At 34.3% G+C, this 22,793-nt stretch overlaps 1 long non-coding RNA gene across 2 annotated transcripts in view; it reads left to right on the plus strand.

Moving 5' to 3' along the window:
• LOC149071190 (uncharacterized) overlaps positions 1 to 22,793 on the plus strand; it is a 55,005-nt gene that overhangs the window by 14,511 nt on the left and 17,701 nt on the right. For both annotated transcript variants that reach the window (XR_016194681.1, XR_016194682.1), the window contains exon 3: positions 504 to 656. This is a non-coding gene — a long non-coding RNA (uncharacterized LOC149071190). The remainder of the gene's footprint in view (positions 1 to 503; positions 657 to 22,793) is intronic.

Consider the following 22,793-nt stretch of genomic DNA (forward strand, 5'->3'; position numbering starts at 1 on the left):
TTGTCATTTTTGTCACACCACAATCATTTTCTGCACACGAGGGATAATTAAAACCGGGACCTACAATTTATCGCCGATTCCGAACGTCGGACTTGATTTTTATGCTCATCGAGAGGTTGGTGCGCTAAACCCTCGATGGGGGACTCCCTGGAGTAGCAATTTTTTCTGCGGTCATGACACCGTTTCTGTACCCCCGTGTCCGGAAAGTTTTTTTCTCACAAGGATGAACCGGGAATCGAACTCGCGACATCTCTAAACACCCTTTGGTAGTTTAGGCGAATATCTTATCGACCTGGGCCACCGCGCCCCTGATGGTGATCAAAATGGCAAGACTTGACTATGCTAATCCATAAAAATTAGCCATTTTCTTTCATTTCGGGAGAGGGTCAAACTCCTTGTACAGCACTTCCCAAACTCTGTGTCTGTAATGAAATTATTTCATATTTTTGTTATATTGGATTTTAATTTGATATTCATTAGTGGCACCGCTTGTTATTTTGCAGTGTGTTGCTGGACCATCCGCCACAGCGTCGGGATCTTTGATTGTTGAGCAGGAGCCTGTTGAGGTTTTAATCTCAGCTCTCCTGCTGAGGAATTTCAAGATTTTGATGACTCCCACGTGTCTGAAGAAATGTTTGCAGCCATTATTGAGTCGGGTAAGAAAATATGATAACCCTTCGCTTAAAGGAATATGAAATTGTGAGTTAACGCATTAAAACATATACAATGTTTGGTTACCAACACACCTTTGCATGTAAAAAGAATGTAATAGAAATTTTATCGTAATTTAAATAAATCAAGGCATAACTAGGCTAAAAAGGAAAAAAATTGTCAGCCAGATGAAAGAATTTCCGATAAAGCTTCAATTGAGCAAGCAATGTTTACAAATTTGTATGCCGGAGGGAAAGAACACTATATCCATTTCTATCAATATTGGAATAACGATATTAATTTGCTTACTTTAATAACGTTACACAGAAGTATAGGACACATAAATCTTGGTTGTAATAGATATTATTTAAATGAATGGCAGAGATATATTCACTTCATGCAAAGCCCCACATCCCATTTTCTCAGAGGCAAAGAGCATCTTTGCATTGTTCTCTCATTAAATTTCACTTTAGGGACATGGTGCCTATTACCTCTGGCATACAGAAATGTTTCATGCATTCCCAATTGTGTCTTACAATTAGTGTCGATTTAATGCATGGGGCCCCATCAGGTTTCAGACTACCCTACATTTTCCGAAACGTATAACACATATGGTTGTGACATGCTGTCATTGGGCCGTATTATCATTTTTGCGTATTACTGTCTGAAAGTTTGATGCATAATCGTTACAACGATTATGATGCATTATTTGTTAAATCTGGAGCTCATACAAGCTCAGAAGGAAACGGCGTTAACCTTTAAAGAAGTGGCAACATCAAGTCTCTCATTAGAATTATCAAAATTGTTCAGAGAATTCATCGAAATATATATAGAAAATTAAAATGAATTGTAATTGATTTTTCTTCTTATTGATTAAATTTGTATTGTTGTATTTCATTTAGAATTAACAGCACCAGACATTTTTTAGTCAGTTAGAAAGCTGTTGCCCTGTCTCTCCTGATGCCAACAAAAATATTCCCCGACTCGAAGTGTGATATTCGAATTTGAAAAAAAAAAAGCAGTGGAAAGTTGGGGAAAAGCACAGCGTTAAATGCTGGTAAAACGATTTATCCGGATTTAGAGCTGTTTTCACCCCAACTTTCCTCTAATTTTCCAATTCGAATATCTCAATGAATATTGCATTTAGAAACGTGTATTTTTTTTTTTCTTTTTGGCATCAGGAGAAATAGGGCAACAATTTTTTAATTTGAGTTTATGGACACATGAAGAGGGTATAAAAAATTATTTTTTTAGTTTAATAACTGCACAACCCCTTGAAACATGAATGACATATCTGAGTTATACACGTTATTTGGATGCTTTTTGTAACTGGAAGTATGCCTCTAGGCACAACGCGCGCGCGCGATTTGCCATTAAAATTCATACGCTTTGTTACCTAAATAGCCAGTATATTTAATTTTATCCGTTCAATATTTTGTTGTCTGTACTAATTTTACTAGCATTTATCGGAATGGGTAATTTTTCTCTTGAATCCCCTTGGTAAAAAAAAATTCTCTATTTTTTGCATTTGCATAATGTTAGTAACAAATTTGATTTCATTTGAAATGATTGATTAAGGGTGAAATCTGGAGAGTTTACCTTGATTTCAATTTTACCTATGAAAAAGATAAAATTTTTCTTAGCAAAGTCGAACAGTTTTCATTTTCTTTCTTTCAAACCGATCACAGTTCTGGTCTATCGCCACGGGCAATGTACTTTTTTTTTTTTGAAACCGAGCACAACTCAGGTCTATCGTCATAGGCAATTTACTACCTTGTGAGTTGTGCCGGAAGTGTAAGTGTGTGTACCTAATAGTCTGAGTGCATATCTAGTGTTGTGTATGATTTTTCAGTGCTGCCATCTATATCTCAGAAGTGAAGTGAGTGATGTGTAGTGACTGAATATTTGTACTGTTTATAGGACTGTTGCTCTCTGTGGCGAGACTTTTTAACGGGGAGATCGGCTCGCATTTGCGCCTCAAAGTTGGGAACCACAGAAAACCCACTTCAGCCGACCATACCGAATAAGTTGTGCCGGAAATGCGATTGTGTGTAGCTAACAGCCTGAGTGCGTATCTAGTGTTGTGTCTGATTTTTCAGTGCAGACATCTGTACTTCAAGTTGTAAGTGAAGTGTAATGATTGAGTATTTGTACCGTTGTAGACCTGTTGTTGTCTGAGACGAGATTTTTTTTTTAACCGGAAGATCGGCTCGCATTCGTGCACCGAGGTTAAGAAACACAAGAAACCAACTTCAGCCGACAACCACTGTGGCACCGGTGAGGTTCGAACCCGGGTCCTTTGGTGCGATTTTATTTATAAGTCTCTAAACACGTAAAATTTCAACAGCTCTTATAAAATGCCACCGATAAGGAATCGACTCTTTATAGATGAAAAAAAGTATTGTATTCCTATATTGTACTGAAAACGAAACTTCGGGATTTACTTTCTAACTCACCAAAACGACTGAGAAAAGAAATTGGTAGGCCAGTAATATTTTTTTACCATGTACAGTATTTCCCACGTATATTCAAATCCATATAAAGTACATACGAGACAACAGTCTTAACACATTGCATGATAAAATATGACTTTACATCTCATATATATAGACCATACCAAAAGCAGATTTTTCAGGCGAATGAGATAGATACACGGCTTAAAAACTGAGTTCCATCCATTAAATTTATAATAGTATCTAGGGTGAGACATTCCAAAATCATTGCTATTTCAGACGAAGTTTCTGTTTGAAGAAATTGCGTGAAGAATCAATGTTTTTAGATTCGGTAATCGCATGGGGTCTACAAGTACTTTGCAGGGGAGTCCGAGGAATCATTTTCATTGAATTCCATTGCATAAGTGGCACATTTATTGCTGTAAAATTGTAATTGTCTATATTAATTTTTATGACATGCAAATTATAAAAATAAATGCATTTTTGATATCATGGGGAGGGTCTCGCTGCAATGTACTTCCCTACTGGGGATTCGTGATTTCAATCTGATTAGGAAACACGGCTTTATACATTGAAGGCTAAAACGAAATTTTTCAGCCACGTAAAAGTCATTTTAAATAAGGAGTGTCATTTTATTTTAAACGTCCCTCATATTTCTAGTAAATATTGGAATAATTCTTTTAATTACATTTTTTACTGGCTATAATACCCGGCGCTTGCCCGGGTTTTCTTCAATTACTGAGAGGATTGAAAAAGTGTCAAAAACCTATACAAAGGCATGAACTATTATGCATAATACTGGCAGTATTAAAGAAATGGCAAACCGTTATAAAGGCGTGTGCATGTCTGGAACGCATTGCTAGGGAACCACGGTAACTAAAGTAAACGTTCCGAAAGTGATTGTTGAGGCCCAGAAACCATTGTCGCCCGAAACTTTTCACCCATTTCGGACATTTCCCTGCTCTGACGAACTTTTAGAGTAGCCTATCGTTCTAGTCGGGTCCTATTTGGTATATATGCAAAATTTGCGACAATAGATAGATCTAATATTGTAGATTAGCATAGAGAACATACACAGAAAATCAATTTTATATATATTTATTCTGTCTCGTTTTTCTCCTTTTGTTTTATTAATTTTTCTTCGTGTGTTTATTTATCAATTCAATTGCATTTGTCTCATTAAATTTTTTTGTTTTATTATTAGAAACTGTTGTATGTAATTTTTATTTAGTTTAATTCAAATTAATAAGTCTTATTTTACATTGAAATTACTATAATACCCATAGTAACTTTTACTGTAGCAACCAGTGTGCACTCTTTGATCTCCTTGGTTATTTTCTGTACTTGGTGTTAATGTGAATAATTTTTAATTTGAAAAATCAAAGGTTAAAATTGTGATGCCAGAGAAAAAAAGATTCCAACTGCATCGATTGTTGAATTCTTAACAGTAATATTGGAACTTCAAGGATTTAACAAGCAATAAATTTTGTACGATAGGTAGATATAGTTGTTGATTTCTGGAGACACCATTAAAAGAAAAAATAATTAAACTTTCGCTAATATTCAATCAAATATTAAGTACTCAGCATGGTTAAATTTCGTAGTCGATCTGTCTTTATCCCATAAAGGATAAAAATCCTTGGAAAATTAAAAAAATTTTTACACCACTTCGATTTCCCGAATATTACAATTCATATATAATAACTTTAAATACATATTAACCATTAGGTACATCATATTATTATTAGATAAAATATTTGAAAGTAATAGCAAAGATGTTGCCAGTTGAGATTTGCAAAAAAACTTAGATTTGAAGGCTCGAAATGTCTTAGCTGTTTCAGTATATTTATTGTTATTTTATTTTTGTGTTTCATCTAGCCGATAGAATGCGCCAACTCTTTTGACAAAAGTAAAAATCTCAAAAAAATTGCATAAAAACCATCGCTTCGTTGCAATGTGTTAAAATTAGAAAAAAGAAAAAAAACGCGAAAAAATTATTTGTGGTTGCGCAACAAGTTGAAGTTTTTAGAAGAAACGAAAAAACAAACTGTGCTGAAATTGAAATTCCTCAAGCTCAAGTGTCAAACATTAAGAAAAATTCTGATGAAATTGAAGAAGATTGGCGGAGGAACGGAAGCTTGATCAGAAGAGTAAATCTAGTTGCGACGGCACTAACTAATTTATATTGCAATGGTTTCATGGTGAAAGAGCCAAAATTGTGTGCGTCAATCAACTGGCACCATAATTAGACAAAACGCAGAGGAAATCCCCAAAAAATTTAAAAACTGCGAAAATTTTTCCGCTTCAAAAAAGATTGTTGCACACATGACACCAAAGAAAAAATTTGATGTTTAAGACTACGTTTGCAAAGTGTATAAAGAAATTCACACACTATAGAAACGGTGTGAAACGGCAATTGAATCGTTATCCGTATAATCAAATAACCCCCGCTTTAATCGGATATTATGTGCTGGAACCGTTGATACCTGTTTAAGAAGGGGACCGACTGTATATGTTTATATTGTTTTTGGCTCGCACGCGTCCCGTAGTAACAACATTTACCACGCACAAGAGAATTTTGTGCTCGAACAAAAATTTACCCGAAAAAAAAGCGGCGGAGAGTACACAAAACAAGCCAAGAAATAAATAAAACTAACGTAAGGATGAGAGAGAGGAACGCTCGTTTCCAGCTCTCGCTGTATTAGATACGTACGTACACGTGCTCTTTAAGTCTTTTATTTTTTCTATGATTTCTTTTAGAAACCGTATTCTAAGTCCTCCGCATTTGGTTGCCGTCCGTCCACTCTACGCTTTAGATACTTAAACTCGGAGCCTTCTCTTATTTTTATTGCTTTTATTTGTGTTTTGTTGCCACTGCAGCAGTTAATTTTCGAAGAGCTGTCGTCCGGGCGCCACTGTGACACCATCTCACGCTGGCACACGGAAGCTACCGCGAGGCGTAATTGCATGTTACGTTGACAGAACGTGTACAGTTTGCTCGGCAATTAGTTCTTTTTACCTCACTCTCCTTACATCCCCTACCTGGAACGACGCGTGCTATTGATATGCAGAGGAACATGCATTTGGGAAAAGAAATCCAATGATTAATCACCCGTTCGTGGCAGGGTGATTCCGCACAAAGATATCTTACGAAAAGCAAATGATAAATGGATTATAATAATTGTGGATATATTAAGAAAGAATTGGCACCGGGGGTTCCCCCCGTGGAAAGATTCGCATATGTTGCGCTGATGGGGAGGGAACGCATACACATACGCACCTCATTTGAATAGAAATCGTTTCTTATGCGAGCAGCCACGGTGACGATGAGTTGAATGATATGCATCAACCCTATACTATGTTGCAATCGCCGCATAGAAGTGTCACTCGAGGAGGTTGAATTATTTTACATGCCGCATATATAGCTGAGAGATTAGATTGAATGATTAAGTGTTCGCTCTTCGCTCTATACTACTCTCCTTCCTTTACCGTGTGTCCGTTTCTATTACCATTATTATTTATTATTATTCATAGGGTCACCCCAATCAAGTTCAAGTTTTTATTTTGTGTGTCAATGTGAGGAAAAGGTTCTCTTTTTTTTCCCCTTTTTTTCGCATATTCCCAACACGTGTACAGAAAAATAGGTTGCAATGTGATGTCATGGAAAATAGTAATAATTTGGACATGGTGAATCATATAAATGTAAGGCGTTTGTATTCATGTGATACATTAAAACCATAAATATAATATAATCATGAAACCTATAATCATTTTAACATGCTTTAAAATATTGTTTTTCGATGTAATGTGGGCGTTATCTTTGGGTGTAACGATATTATTTAGGGCATATCTCTCCAATTTATGTGTGAATCCCATGCTATTCATTTTGTTTTCTGTTAAACATTCAATGATGTTCGAAACTTATAGTATGTTATAAGATTTCTACAAACTTAAAAAAAATTCCTTAAAATACGGAGAAATAGATCAATTATTATGATTTTTTCATAAAAATTTAAAAAACTTGCTCAGATTTGATAATAACAAACATGTCTTTACATTTTTAATTTTCCTCAAACCGTTCAAACAACACCGATCAAACATTGTGTTCAAGTGAGTATAACCATCACGGAATGGTCTTCTCTTTGCCGCTAATTTCTCACTACTTTAGAAACGAATACTGATGTCAAGAAAATTTAAATAATTTTTTTTTCCTTTAACTGCAAAGTTCTTCTTAAATTTTCTTATTATTGCATATCTTATGCACTTATTTCATAAATCTGATTTTTTTTTTCTGCTTTTGTCTGATTTGTTTCTCACAATTGTTTCTGAATCTTTTTGGGTATAGAATAAATATCTTTTCACCCATGCGAAAAGTATAATTCATAAATTTTAGTGGAAATTTTATACAATCAAATTACAGTCTCTAAGTTTCTTTCGTAAAGTAATCATTACTGCTTCATTCAGTTCAAAATTCAAGAAATCAATACTTAAGAAATTTAGATAAAAAAATTTTCTATGAGTTCGAATACGTTTTTACAATAAATAGTTAAAACAGTTTTCATGGAAAAAAGATTAAGCTTGTCTTTCAAAACTGAGATAAGACCTTTTCACATTCGTTTATTTAGAAAATGATTCAACTGGTTTTTTTTAAAATTATCCTTGAACTTGTTTTCAAATTAAAAGTTAAATGTTGATTTTAAATTCAAATTTTAAAAATTATATATAATACAAGGCGTAGGTTAAAATTTTAGTTGATATAAACTATTTTTAATAATGATTGAATTTCCTTTTCAAATTAGGATAAATAATTCATTTTTAGATGTCCAGCTATAATTGAGTATTCACGAATTAAAATAATTATTTTTTTCCTGAACTGAAATTAATGAGGTTACCTTGAATTTAAAAAAAAATCTACTTAGGTCAGAGAAATCGACAAACTATACACACATCGAGACGATAACAACTTATATGTTTAATGGACAGTATATTTTTCTTTATCCAAAATGTGTGTGTGTGTGTTTTAGTATGTTTGCCACTTATTTGTGTATGCATAGCCTTGACTTACTTAGGATAATTCTGAATTTAGGGCTGTAATCGTAGTAAAGGCCCCGCATATACAGTAAAACTTCGTTATAACAATACTCTGCGGAAAAACATAGGAAACGTTGTATAGGAATTATCGTTATATCGAGAGACAGTATTATCATTACGTGCTATCAGCTTTATGCTGCTGTTGGCGTCTTTTCTAAATCGAATTTTTTTTTGTACCACCAGAAAATGTGCTGTTATGAATTTATTCGCCGCGTAAATTTGCAATTGATTGGTTTATTAATGAAATTCAGTTAGATGCATTGCACCCGTAAAGTTGTTTCTCGCATTACACATTTGTGTCTTGCACAGAAAGCAGTAATAACGATGACTTCCTTAGTGCTTTTGGTGATCCTATGGCGCAAATTACCAATGTTCTTAGACGCCTTCATAAGATCGAAAATAAGTGACGAAGCTAAATAAAATTCAAAACGAATTTGAGAGAAATACAGAAAGTATCCTTGTAGCGGTTTTTCAAAAAATCTCCTAACAAAAACATCGTTATAGTGCAGTGGCTGTTGACCGTTTTTTCCACCCGGCACCACCAGTGCAGTTAAATTTACCTTCCCGCACCCCCTTGAATAATATGTTGACTATTTATTAAAAATTAAGTTTCCCAATAAAGTATAATACTTATCCACTAATTAAAAGTTTAAAATTTATAAACTTGAAATATAATTGAAAGATTTACTTGTTGAAGAAAAGAACGCGCAGGTATAAAGCAAAAAAAAAAAAATTAAAGTACGCTAAAATCGGATAGAATGCTCGGTTTCATTCTAAAAAATGTCTCTTCGCTTCTCCTAAATTCATTCTTCGACTTTTCCGGGGTTCTCTTTCCTAAATATATCTTCGCATTAGCCCACTGTTAAAAACTTCGCATAGATAGCGGAGAGTGACATCCTCCTCATATGAGTTATTAATACATCGTCAATCAACAGTTTCCACAAAGGGACACCAGTATCGTTTAGTAAGGGACAACTCAATCTTGTGCTGTCACGGGGAGTTTTTCCTGTAATAGGGTCATGAATAAATGGAATAGCCTACCTCCGGGGGTCATGAATTCTAACACAAATGGCACGTTTAAAATAAATACGATAAACATATTGGTATAGCAGTATAGCGGAGAGTGACATCTTCGGATAAGTCGCCATCGGGTGGCATTGTCAGCAGTTGTGAGCTTTGACCTGAATTAGATCCGACCGTCCATGTACGGTCCCTTTCAGTGCACACGAGCTCCAAAGGAAGACTGAGAAGTTCGTTGCCTCCATAGTCTAGTGCCGTGATTCCCAACGTGGGCGATGGAATGTTCCAAGGGGGTAGATGCTTCGGGTATGACGTGGGATCCTATGGGTTAGATTGCGTTGGGAGGCGATGTTAGAAAAAACAATTCTGAAGAAGGGGGCGATGCGGCAAAAAAAGTTGGGAAACTATGGTGTAGTGCAGTGATTCCCAACGTGGGTGTTAACGCCCTCTGGGGGGCGATGGAATGTTCCGGGGGGGGCGGTAGAAACTACGAGTATAACATAGGATTCTATGGGTTAGATTGCTTTGGGGGGCGATGGGAGAAAAAAATTTCTGAAGAAGGGGGCGATGAGACAAAAAAGGTTTTGAAACTATGGTGTAGTGCATAGTTTCCCAAACTTTTTGTTCCATCGCCCCTTCATCAGCAATTTCTTCCTTCTCATCGCCCCCCAACTCAAGTGAACCCATAGGATCCTATGTTAAGTCCATAGCTTCTATCGCCCCCTGGACCATTCCATCGCCCACAATGGGGCGATATTGCCCACTTTGGGAAATACTGGTGTAGTGCGTTCACCCGGAAAATGAAAGGACGTGTTGGTTCGATTCTCCACAGGGGCAGTTAAATTTTCTCTCTTTCCAAAATATATCTTAGCATCAACCAGCTGTTAAAAACTTTTATATTGGTATATATCGAGAAGCTATCCATACTTAGATTTCAAGATAATCATAATTTTTTTATGGACAGTATATTTTACATTTATGATAATTATTGGTTTTTTTATTGCTCTTCTTAGATTGCTGTATTTTTGATATAGTTTAGGTATATGTTCGACATCGGTATTATTTATGGGCGGCTTTTTTTCAGCCACCTCGTTGGCTATTTTGTCTGTTGTGGCCTTTGGATTCGTATTTGTATTTAGGTGTTGATTTTTAGTGACTCATTTGTTGGGGTTTTTCATGATAATATTGAAATGTAGGTTTTTTTTTCCCCTTCCAGAGGGGACCTAGCCTCAAATTTTCACTTACATTCCAGCGATTCATGGTTTTTGCTTCCATCAGCAAACGTGATGCAAACCCCCATTCTGCATAATTGGATAATTCGTTAGCGAATGGTAGAAATGTTGGCTAAGCGGTCTTCTCTAGTTTTAGAAATGGTTCCAACTGAGCATACAAAAATTGTTCTAAATCAGAATTTTTGAAAGTACATTTACCCCCTCAGTCAGCAAAACTTAGTAAGCTGAGCCAAAGCCTCCTAGACTGGTACTAGTCTGTATCTAAGAGGCTCCGGCTGCCCCCCCCCCAGGGGAGTACGAAAGGAGGCGGGGAAAATAGCGGGAGGCTCCATGCTCTTATCTCAGAGTGAGATGAAAAAAATTAAATAAACTGGAATAATGAAGAAAAATTCATTTTTCTTGTGTTAATTTATTGTAAAGTTGTAAATTCAAACTTTTTGAAAGCCAGTAACTCCAGATTTCTTCAGAAAATATTGCCATGAGCCCTCCCCCTCAAACGTTTATCCACCAGTGTCTCCCAAATGTATAAGATCAGTGGTCGTCAACCTTTTCCTAGTCGCGAGCACTACCTGTACCGATCATCAAGACAACAGCACCCTTACGGCAAGTTTGACATGCGAATGCATGAAATCAAGATGATTTCAGTCCTTGAATGCAATTCGTACAAGGTGTTCAATCGGAACGTTGATCAAATGCTCGCGATCATCGAGCACTCTGGGTTTATCGGGGAGCACCGTGGGGTGTCGCGAGCAATGGATTGAAGATGCATGGTACAGAACCTGCATAAGACCACGGGGATTGCTGTCTTGAGGCACACTGGAAGAATAGACCAAGCGAGTCTGGCTCACCGCTCTCCTGAGGTCACCATCTCTGCCTGTACGAACATACGAAAAAGTTATTACATGCAGGCATATTCCTCATATTACAACTGATTAAAAACACGCTGTCCCAATTGTTTACAGACTCATATTTTTTTCTGCATAACGTTTGCACTTGGCACAATGAAATAAAATTTTTTCACAGAATAGAAAAGCACTGTTTTTCAATTTTTTTTTCAATAAAAACAGAGCATTTTTCATTAAATAATAAAAATTATATTTATGTAATCGTTAATATGTTAAACTTTCCTGCCTCCAAAAAATTAAGGAAACTATTGAATACGTGCAAATTTGAGATACGCGTAATCGTACGTAAGGCTTGAAACTTATGAATGCTGTAAACCAGAATAAGCCACGAGAGAATATTTTGTTTACTCGATGGCAAAAGTGAAGTAGCTTTCTGTGGACAAGATTAACAAAATTTTGAAACTGAAGTTGCAAAGCGAGCAAATTGAATATGTTTCAAAGGTTTTAAATCATTGCGAAAGCATAATTTATCGAGTTTTAACCGGTAAGAGTTGCTTACGTAATACTTGAATGACCCAAACAAGAAATGGACTGAACATAGTTTTATGGAGTCGAAACATTTTGATAAACAAAACTAGACTTATTTATTATACAGTATACTCGTGATTTTCCTGATCATACGGCCGTGTGATTGCGAAAGATAGAGAGCCACGAGAGAGAAGAAATCATTCGCTGTGGAAATAAAATAATGTAGGAGCATCAGTATCATACAAGGATATCCAGACCAAAGAGGAGAGTAAATGGTAAAATGACAAGCATAATGTATTAGAAAAATAACGTAATGTAAAAGATAAATGAAAGATGAATGTGATGACATGGGCATTTAGGAAAGAAGCGAGTGGATAGGCTTCCTAACTTTAAATGTTAATGAACTGGTGTCTAAAGAGAAGGAACGGGGTAACGTGAAGGATAACTTCAACGTGCAGGTTGTGTATAATTAATTTCAGCAAGTTCTGAGCTGTCTACAGCTTTACTTACCCATGAGAAAGTTACGAATCTTTAGGAACATCTCGGTGAATAAAGAAAGATAATTTTCTAATCCCTCTGAAGTCCGAAAATCTCCACATAGCTTTCGGTGAGGAATCACTGAGTTCGTAAAAGAGTTCTACCAGCAAAAAAGCACATTCTTGTAAGCTCATTAAGAAAAAAAATAGTGAAAAATCTGCCCGAATTCCTGGAACGGGCAGATAACTTTTTTTTCTTTTTTTTTAATTTACCTGTGAACGAAAGTAGAAACTAGGAAGGGTTGATCGATCACATATCTTCGACACTGAAATCATTTTTTTGTGCGTTCACGTTCTCTGTTTAGTAATCTGGATATTTGATGTGCAAACACATTAACAAAACTCAAATGTTTCAAAAGTAGCTCAAAATCGAAATAAAACGTCATAAAACTTTTCACTCAAAGTATTGTTTGTATATCTTTTCAGCCATATTAATAAATTATACAAAAATCTGTAACGGTTAAGTTCATTTAATTTCCAATCATTCGCGAGAACAAACAAAAAATTGTAATCGGCAACACATCATGGCCACACAATGGCACGCGGGTCAGCTATCACTCATCACCACTATAATGAGTTCCAACGATCCACAAAGCCAGCTCTTCCCCTGAGTCAACACCCCGAGCGGGGGTGTTGACTCCCCCCGATTACGAAGCGATTACGAGCGATTACGAAGGTCGCTGGTCGAACGACACGGTCTCCTTAACTCGGAATTCAATTTAAAATCAAAGAGAAAAATCCAAAGAAAGTTCACTTCCAGTCTCACTAGTTTCATGAAATGACAGACAACCTTAAAAAACCTATCTCATCAAGCTGTCTCGCCTGATGAACCCCTGAACTGGATCACAGATGGTGGCCTACGTTTCCGTAGCTTCACTAATCCAACCATAGTCTCACTCTACAGATGAAGAAGCAGAAGCCGAGGATTCTTCAATCTCTTCAGCGATCGGACGATGGTCGACCTCCCCGGTGAACTACCACGTTGGACAACCTCGTTCGCAGGAAAAAGCAGCTCCTCTCCGGATTGAACTGGAAAGTTGCACGTTCCATTCCGACAACTCAACAAAGGAATCAGTTCCCTTAGAAGATTCTACGAAATTAATAAATCTCAGTTTGAAATGGGAAATGAAGTCAGCCAATCAACTGAATAGCATTAATCGCCGGAACTCCAGGAACATCACCCAGAAAACGTTCTTTATTTAGGTTTAGAAAAAGCAAGAGAATTCCACTCGATATTGTTGCGGCAGCAATGGGTTCCCAACAGTGTGGCCAATAGACCATTAGTAACAATTCAGTTAAATATGCACGCAGCAAATGACCCTGGATAGTAATGGTGTCCTTAAATTCCGCCATTGATCCTAGTTGACGGCAGCATTCCAATTGAAAATATGGAGTCGTATTACTTCACAAAATCCATGTGAATCCTTGGAAAAATGATGCGCCTGATCAGTTACTGACTCGCCAGGAAAGTAAAAAGTTAAAGTCAAGTACCTAGAACATTCTAGGAAACAGAGCTATTCCCTTATGATAGATTTGGCTTTTCTCTGTCATTCTCGAATGATGTGCCGTGGCTAGATGTAGTCAAATCAAACTGGCGTGACTACCAGCTTATATGAATCGTGCAGTTCGAGTCGAAATTTTAACAAAACAATCAGCAATTGGTTATCTGCAGAGCACAGATCTACAACGCTACAAATATTCAGTCATTACACTCACTTTTAATTCGAAAAATAGATGGCAGCACTAAAATCCACTCAGATACGCACTCGGACTGTTTGTACACATACAGACTTCCATCACAACTCATTGCGGATTCTGTCAGAGAGTTCTATATTTTTTACTGATAAATTTTTTATTGTAGATAACTTATTATTTCTAACTAATATGAAACTTGTTTTCTTGAATTTATATAAAATTTATTTCTGCTGCACTCACATATGGATTTCTTTTCAAATTCGTACTGGATTTGTATGCACAGCAACGACTATTATTTCCACAAAAAACTGTCTATGAATAATATGAGACTACTTTTCTTCTGGCATAAGTTGTTGTACTTGGATGGCTTTCCGTCATGCAAGGGCTAAAACGGAGTAATACGTATATTTTTTTAGAAAATACCAGACATTTTTTACCTATTAAGTTAGCAAATGCCAGACATAGAAGTTGTTGTGTTTTTTGTAAGTCTCACTTTTGCAATAATACGTAGTTCCTGTTTACAGGATACGATCTAGATTCAAAATGAATTTTTACTCTAAAACAAGAAAAATTTCGACACAAAATTAATTTTCTAAAAAAATATATATATCCTGGGAGGGGGAAAAAAATGTAAAGTTTGTCGACAGCTGATTCCAAACATCATGATAGGTTTTTATAATTCCGTCCTTTTCTGCATTAGCGTGCTCGTGACCGAACGGCTGGCGTCGAGTAATTGTCTGTTTTCTTTTTTATTACCATATTACGTCGTTTCACGCTTCACGTTAATGAGTCACGTGCTTGTATTTCTTGGTGATTTATGATTTCTTTTGAGAGTGTGACCTAATTTGACACAGAAGTGCCGCCAACGTCGACGACAATCTCGTTTGGAAATCATCGAAACTGAAAACTCACGGGGAAAAAAGAAAAAAAACAATGTTATATATATATATATAATATATTCCCCTGAATGAAATCACATAGCTGAATACCTACTTCTCTTGAACCCAATACATCCGATTGAATGACTATTTGCATTACCTGTACAATATTTAAAATATTAAAAAAACACACACATGGAGAGAAACACATCTTACAAATATTTCTAAAATGATGTAATACAAAATTTATAAAAAAAAAAACCTGAAAAAAAGTGTTTAAAAAATGTGTTATATAAACCTATAAATTAAATACCAGTTATATTCAATTTTTTATAATTTTAAATAAATTTTAATTCGAAATTTAAAAATGCTTTTGAAATGAGACCTTTAATAAAAATGAAATGATTCGTTTGATAAAAATGAAATTGACTTGAAATTAGACGAGAAAATAATATTTTCGATATGAAATATCTCAAATGCATTTGTTAAATATTTCCATGGGCAGGTACGCGAAATTTCTGAAAACTCAATTATTTAATAACTCAACTTCAATTTTATTGCCTTGTGAGCAAAAATTTGAATTTGTTTAGAAAAAATGAGTCACATACTTTGCTTTCAAACACTCCCGGCATTGAAAACGAAACATTAAGACAAATTTGATATTTTTTCGTTTTTTTTTAATCTCACAAATACACAAACATATACACAAATACAAGCATATAATACACAAATACAAACATAATACACAAATACAAACATATAATACACAAATACAAACATAATACACAAATACAAACATAATACACAAATACAAACATAATACACAAATACAAACATATAATACACAAATACAAACATAATACACAAATACAAACATAATACACAAATACAAACATGATACACAAATACAAACATGCGCAATACAAACGAAAGCTTTGAAGTTTCAAGGGACTGGAAGGTCCTTCCAGCAGGCCTAAAGGATTAAGTAATGAACAAATACAAATACAACGCCACAACAGGCAAAATGCCCAACGAGGTGGCTGAGAAAAAGATGCCCATAAAAATATGGATGTCATATATTTCAAAAATGCAGCAACCCAATTAAAAATGCAACTAACACAAATTATAAACATCAACACACAAATTTATCAACACACAAATTATAAATATCTCGAAACATATTTTAATTAAATTCATCATAGCCGATAAGCATCCAAACGTTTGTTTTTTCATTCAGCTAGTAGAGAAATTCAAATCTCTGATATTCGCATTGGGAATTAAGGCCTTTGTAGCTCCCACTGACTTTAGTATGTGATTGAAGTAAAAAAAAAATATTTTTTTCTTTAGTTTATTTAAAATCATTTTTATATTTTTTTTATACCGTTCAAATCGAATGAACTATTTCAGTTCATCGAGACGAAAACTCGGATATCCAATTGATACCTACCACTCATTTTTTAATTACTTTATCAACTCGCAAAGTACATAGTATATAAAATTGAGCAATTGAAACTGCAGCATAGAAAGCATCAACATTAATCTTTTTTCAAATATTGGATAAGGAGGCTGAGTTTGGTAAAAGAAACTTTGATAAAGAGCGTTTTTTTTATCAAAGTTGCCCATTACACTATCAAATTTTTTTGTCAAACTTATTTTATAAATTTTCTTTGACAAAGAACTTCTATAGTGTAGCACTGGCCTTAGATAAATACAAAAAATACATGCGAACGGCTAAACAACATGCTGATGTATGATATTTCCATTTGTATTTGTTGTATATGATTTATTTTTGATTTTTAAATCGCAATAAAAGTGCTTATATCTCAAAAATGTGATCTTGGAGTAATCATGTTCTAACTAAACGCAACAGAATTACGCAGCGATATCATTAGTGATATAAATTGAGTAGTGATATATCATCTTCCACGAGAATGCAAGATTCGCTGTTTTCGAAAATTTAAAATGGAATATTCAAAATTATGAAAAGAAAAAGCAATAAAAAGTGAAAATTTCGCTGTGATTGGTCAATTTGGCCATATATGGCCTATCGATGTTTTTAAAATTCCTTTTCAAAACCATTCTGTTCGAAACCTTGTGCAATACATATTTTGATAACGAAATATATCACCCCTTCAGAAATATTTTCGTACGTTTTTGTAAACAAAATAATCGTAGTCTAGTATTGATAGTTTGGGTTTCTTTGAAACCAGAAACTTTTACTAAAAAACAGTTATTTTATCCGAGTTCTAAAAATTCCAATTTTTTTCTTCCCCCCCCCCCCCCAGTGATAAAAAAAACTGTAGATTTCTGACTCCTAAAGTCATTCTCCCTTTTTTCCCGAGCTTAGTTCGCCTAGGCCTAGAACAGAGCTTTTAATGGAACACCAGTTGGGGACCTCTGCTCTGTCTAGAGCGGTGATTCCCAACTTAGACCCACACTCTATGAACACAATACAAACACAGACATAAAAAAACACCGATATATTCTGAATACTTCCTAATACATGCGCGTTCAAATGATTTCAGTACGCGACTTTTTGTGATTGCAACCAGTATTGTGAGATGGTTTAAAAGACGAATTCACGTCAAAAAACAAGTAAATAAATAATCGTAATAAAAACCTCAGACGAAACCCGTTTTAACGGATACCGTTATACCAAAAATCCCGTCTTAACGAACACTTTTCTAATCCAACAGATAAGTTCACATAAGAACAATGCAAAAAGCTGGAATTCCTTTATAACGAAATTTCGTTATAACGAAGTGATTTCTACGGTCTCTTGAAGTTCGTTACAACGAAATTCGACTGTAGATATTCAGTCATCTCCATGTATGAAAATGACAAATTCGCCATGATTAAAATGAAATGCAGTGCACCCAAAAGTTATATGATACTTATGGAATTTACTCCATAATTACTAAATAATAAGGATTATCACCCAGATACTTCTCTCTTTCTCTAAAATTTTCCGAACATTTGAATATCAAAAGCAGTGCTGTAACTCGCAATGAAAATAATTTTTTTTTTTAATGCGAAAATATGTTTACCTTAATAAGTGGTGATTAAATTGGAATGATGCAATTAATAATTCTCACATTCTGTATCATCTTAACTAGCGTCTGAAATTTAGCTACATTTGAGTTCATTCTTAGATATATTCACGGAATTTTCATTATTATTATTACAGTGTACAGGGTGTCACGAAAGTGCTGATGCAGCCTTTATCTCATCAACTGCCCTTCGTAGAGGTATGACTTCAGTTTATAAAAAGCTCAAAAGGCGTTCAAAAATTACCCTGTAGCAGTTTTGAGAGTAAAAATACAGTGTCTCAAAATAAGAAATCTAAAATTTTATACGTCTTTCTTCCGTCCTCAAACTTCCAATTAGAAAATTGTTGCCCTGTATCGCCTGAGGTCAACATAAAAAATTTCATGTTTCTAAGTGCAATATTCGCTAAGAGATTTGAATTCAAAATCGCAGAAAAGTTACGAAAGAATAGCAAAAACCAACGAACAACGCTCATTTTCTTTATTTATGCTGTTCTTCACAAACTTTTCTCCGATTTCTAAATTCAAATATCTCATCGAATATTTAACTCGAATTTTTTTTTTGGACTCAGGCGAAACAGGGCAACATTGGAAGTTAGAGAACGGGGAACCATAAAAAATTTAGATTTTTTATTTCGTCACACACTGTGTTTTCACTTTCAAAAAAATTGGTAGAATCTAAGTTTTGGAAAGCATTTTGAGAATTTTTTAAACCGAAACTATACCTCTGCGATGGACGCTTTATGAGATAAAGGCCACATTAGCTCTTACAATACACCCTGTATAAATAACTATTTAGATTTTTACATCCTACACACACTCACGCACATTATTTAGGTTTTTAAATCCTACACATTATTTAGATTTTGCATCATAAAATTTAGTATTGAGTTATTAGTTATTCTAACTTGTTAAATTAGGAATAAATTTAATTCTGAATTTTTAAAGTCGTTTCAAAACTTGGAAGAATGTTTTCGCAAATAGTAAGTAGTGGGATGAGAAAATATATCAAAAATAACATTCCAATGCAATAAGAAACTCTGATATTTCAAAATAGCCAAAAATAAATATCGTTAAGTACTGGAAAATGAAATGATTTAAAAATTGAAAAACTTCTCACCTTCAGGGGTAGTTCCAATCTACTGGCCACCAACATTGTTGGTGAGAAATTACTCACCTTTCGAAATTAACATGAATCTTGTATTTTATAAAAATAAATAGAAACACGCAAACACAAAAAATATATATAACTTAAAAAAATAAAATGTAAATATTTATAAATCTGGATTTTTTAAGGAAAAATTCTTCTATTTCGTAGTTTTCCTTTAAATCCTTTAAATTAAAATACTTGTTTTTTTCAAACTAAACTTATACTTTTTCAGACACAGTTTGTTTCTATTCAACTTCTGATTATTTTTATGGTTATTAGTATTACGAATATTATTATATTTTGAGATAATTTTTATTATATTGTTATTATAAAATTAATAATAGCTAATTATTATTTAGTTACGATGATTAGGATTATTGTTGTTTTACAATTACTATTATTAACATATTATTATCAATAAAAATGATTAATTATTGTTTATTATGATCAATTATGATTATATAATTAATGTTAATTATGATTGACAAGGGTTATTTAATATCATTCTTTTGATTAAATATTTTTTATAAAATTTTGAAATCGATATGAAATATATTTATTCTCTAACGCTGACTTTACACTATAAAAGTTTTTGGAAAAATTTATTTCATAAAACTTGAAAAATGCGAGCGATAAGCATATTGGTTACATTCGAGCGAATGTAACTAACAGGGTCATAGATCCTTTTTTTATATAAATTTTGTAAAAGACCTTTTCTCAAACTTTTATAGTATAAGCCCAGCCTACGTTTAATTCGTTGTTGCTTGCTTTTGAGATCTGGATTAATTTTCTTTAATTTATGATAAACCTTGATTTTAATCAATTTGTTTTATTTATGACTAAACTGGCTTTATTTATGATCGAACTTGGTTTATATTATGAAACTTTACTTCTGTATAAAACTTTGTCATAACATAGGCTGTGGAAGCACGCGTTTACCATTAAATTTTAATCAAATTTTCTGGTTTATTTATTTGACAAATATTTACTGTAACATGAAAACTCCGCACAATTTCAATACATAAAGAAAAAACATTCATTAGGAATATCCGTCAATCCAATTAAAAGCATTTTTTTTCCCACGTATACGACAAGGGAAAATGTTGCGCATAATCTTTCGCAAAATTACTTTCGTCTCTCGTTAAATAAAAGTTATTTACTAAATTTTATCATATACTAAAAATTTTCTCGTGTGTGTGTTTGTGTGTGTTCTGCTGAATCAAAATGTTATTTTTTTATTATTTATGTCTTTCTTTCGGATATTAGTATAATTTTATTTGTATTTAAAGAATTATAATTTGAAACCATTTTGGTACATAACCGCACATGATTCTCAATTGTTCGACTATTCGGCGTCAAATGTTATATGCGTATTCTGCAGAATATATACAGGATGTCTCATAAGTTCGTGAGTAATTTAAAAATTCGTAAAAATGAAAGTAATTGGTTCATTTGAATGTAGTTTGTCAAAAAAAATCTTCTCACGTAGAGACCTTTATTTCGGTACGGTCATTCACTCGGCCATTATTACGGTTACTAATATGGTCACTCACTATATCACTCACAAAGTGAACCGCACAGTCATTCACTTGGAAACTCAAATAAGCACTCATTCGGTCAACCATATGGTCAATCACTCAGTAACTCTCTTGGATACTCATACCGTCACTCATGCAATCACTCGGTCACACATTTGGTCACTCCTACAGTCACTCACTTGGTCAATCTTACAATTATTCATATGCCCAATCACTCGGTCACTCAATTGGACACTTACATGGCCAATCACTCGGTTACTCATTTGGTCACTCATATAGTAAATCACTCGGTCACTCATACGAACAATCCCTTGGTCACTCTCTTGGTCACTGATACGCTCAATCAATCAGTTGATTGATTGAGCGTATCAGTATACGATTGATTATAAGGGATGGACATGCTCTATAAAAAAAATTATACTACACACACATTCCATATTATCAATTATTATCAATATTTTATTTCTGGAAAATATTTTTCCCGCACATATTCAATCATACAAAAAATTCCCGTGTTTCTACGTGAAATTATAATTCGAAGTTCACGGATTTCGGCATCGTTGACGCAGAGTGCGGTACGACAGCAAGTCACAGAATTCCTTGAAACACACAGAACCTTTCTCCATCTCTTCGGTGCTGAGGTAAAAGAACTTCACCAATAGCGCCTTGTCCACCAATGTCAACATCACAATGAAAACATCATGTAAGCACCAGTAACAGGAAAACTCACAAAAGAGATGAATGAGCTGTTAATTGTACACTCTGCATTTTGTAGAACTCTGTTTTGCATATTTCCAGGAATTTGATTACTTGCAGCGCCTTTTGTCGACAAAAATTTGAACTAATTTTTTTTCCTGTACTAAAAAGAAAAATTACTTTTTCGTGACAAAATAACTTTTTGCGAACCATAAATCTAAATTTATTTTTAAATTTTATAATTTTTCAAACTACTATATTCAGAAATTTATAAAACGATTTATATACAAGGTGATATATATTGAAATTATGAATGTAAATAAATTTATTAGATAAATCGCCATATTCTTCATACATCTGACAACGATTTCTTCAATCTATGGAGAATGAAAAAATGTTTTTCCATCAGTGGTTCACTAGCTGCTGAGACGTCATGTGAGTATAGCGCTAGACTCTCATCGTGCGGATCGAACCCCGCTGGTGGCCCAGTGGTGACATCGACATTGGCTTTCCAGCTGCACGATCTGGTCTCCCATTTGAAAAAGCCGCTTCGCAAACAGCAGCCACATCTTCAACACGATACATACACAACATTAATATTCAAGCATTTACCATCTCTACTTCAAAATGTTGAAGACAGAGCAAAACAAGCACTACTCTCACAACATAAATACATCAGGGCCACACACATTCGGGCAGGTACCGATTCTTTAGAAATTATGTAGAGGATCCTGTAAGTTCTAATGCGACTTTTATCTCATCAACCATTCGGCGTAGAGATACGGTTCCGACGTAGAAAAAAATGCCTTTAAAATCACCCAGTACCAGTTTTGAGAGTAAAAATACAGCGTGACACACAAAATAGAAAAATTTAATTTTTATATGGACACTTTATTCTAAACAACCAAATTTGAAAGTTGTTGCCCTGTCTCTATTGAGGCCAACAAAAAAATAAATCCGCTTCTCTAAGCGCAATTTGAATTCAAAAATCTAAAGAAAGTTAGGAAAGAACAGCATAAACGGGGGAAAAGAAGCGTTGTCTATGCTGTTCCAAACTTCTCTCCGATTTTGAATTCAAATATCTCTGCGAATATTGCACTTGGAAACGTGATTTTTTTTGTTGGCCTCAGAAAAGACAGAGCAACAACATTCTAGTTGGGTTTTTCAAGACAGGGTGCACATATAAAAATTTCGATTTTTATTTTGTGACGCATTTTTTTTTTTACTTTTGAAACTGCTGGAGGTAACCAAGGTATTTCGGAACAAATTTTGAGAATTTTTTAAATTGACACCACACCTGTACGACGAATGGTTGATGAGATAAAGGCCACATTAACACTTACAGGACAACCTGTATACGAGGTGCGTGTACGGCTTAGTAGTAGTAGTAAAGGTTCACTAGACATGATCAATCAATAAAATTATCACTTAAG

Source organism: Pholcus phalangioides, unplaced genomic scaffold (assembly GCF_987345545.1).
Source record: "Pholcus phalangioides strain wild (caught in Gottingen) unplaced genomic scaffold, Ppha-v1.0 ptg000019l_1, whole genome shotgun sequence".
Taxonomy (NCBI): Eukaryota; Metazoa; Arthropoda; class Arachnida; order Araneae; family Pholcidae; genus Pholcus; species Pholcus phalangioides.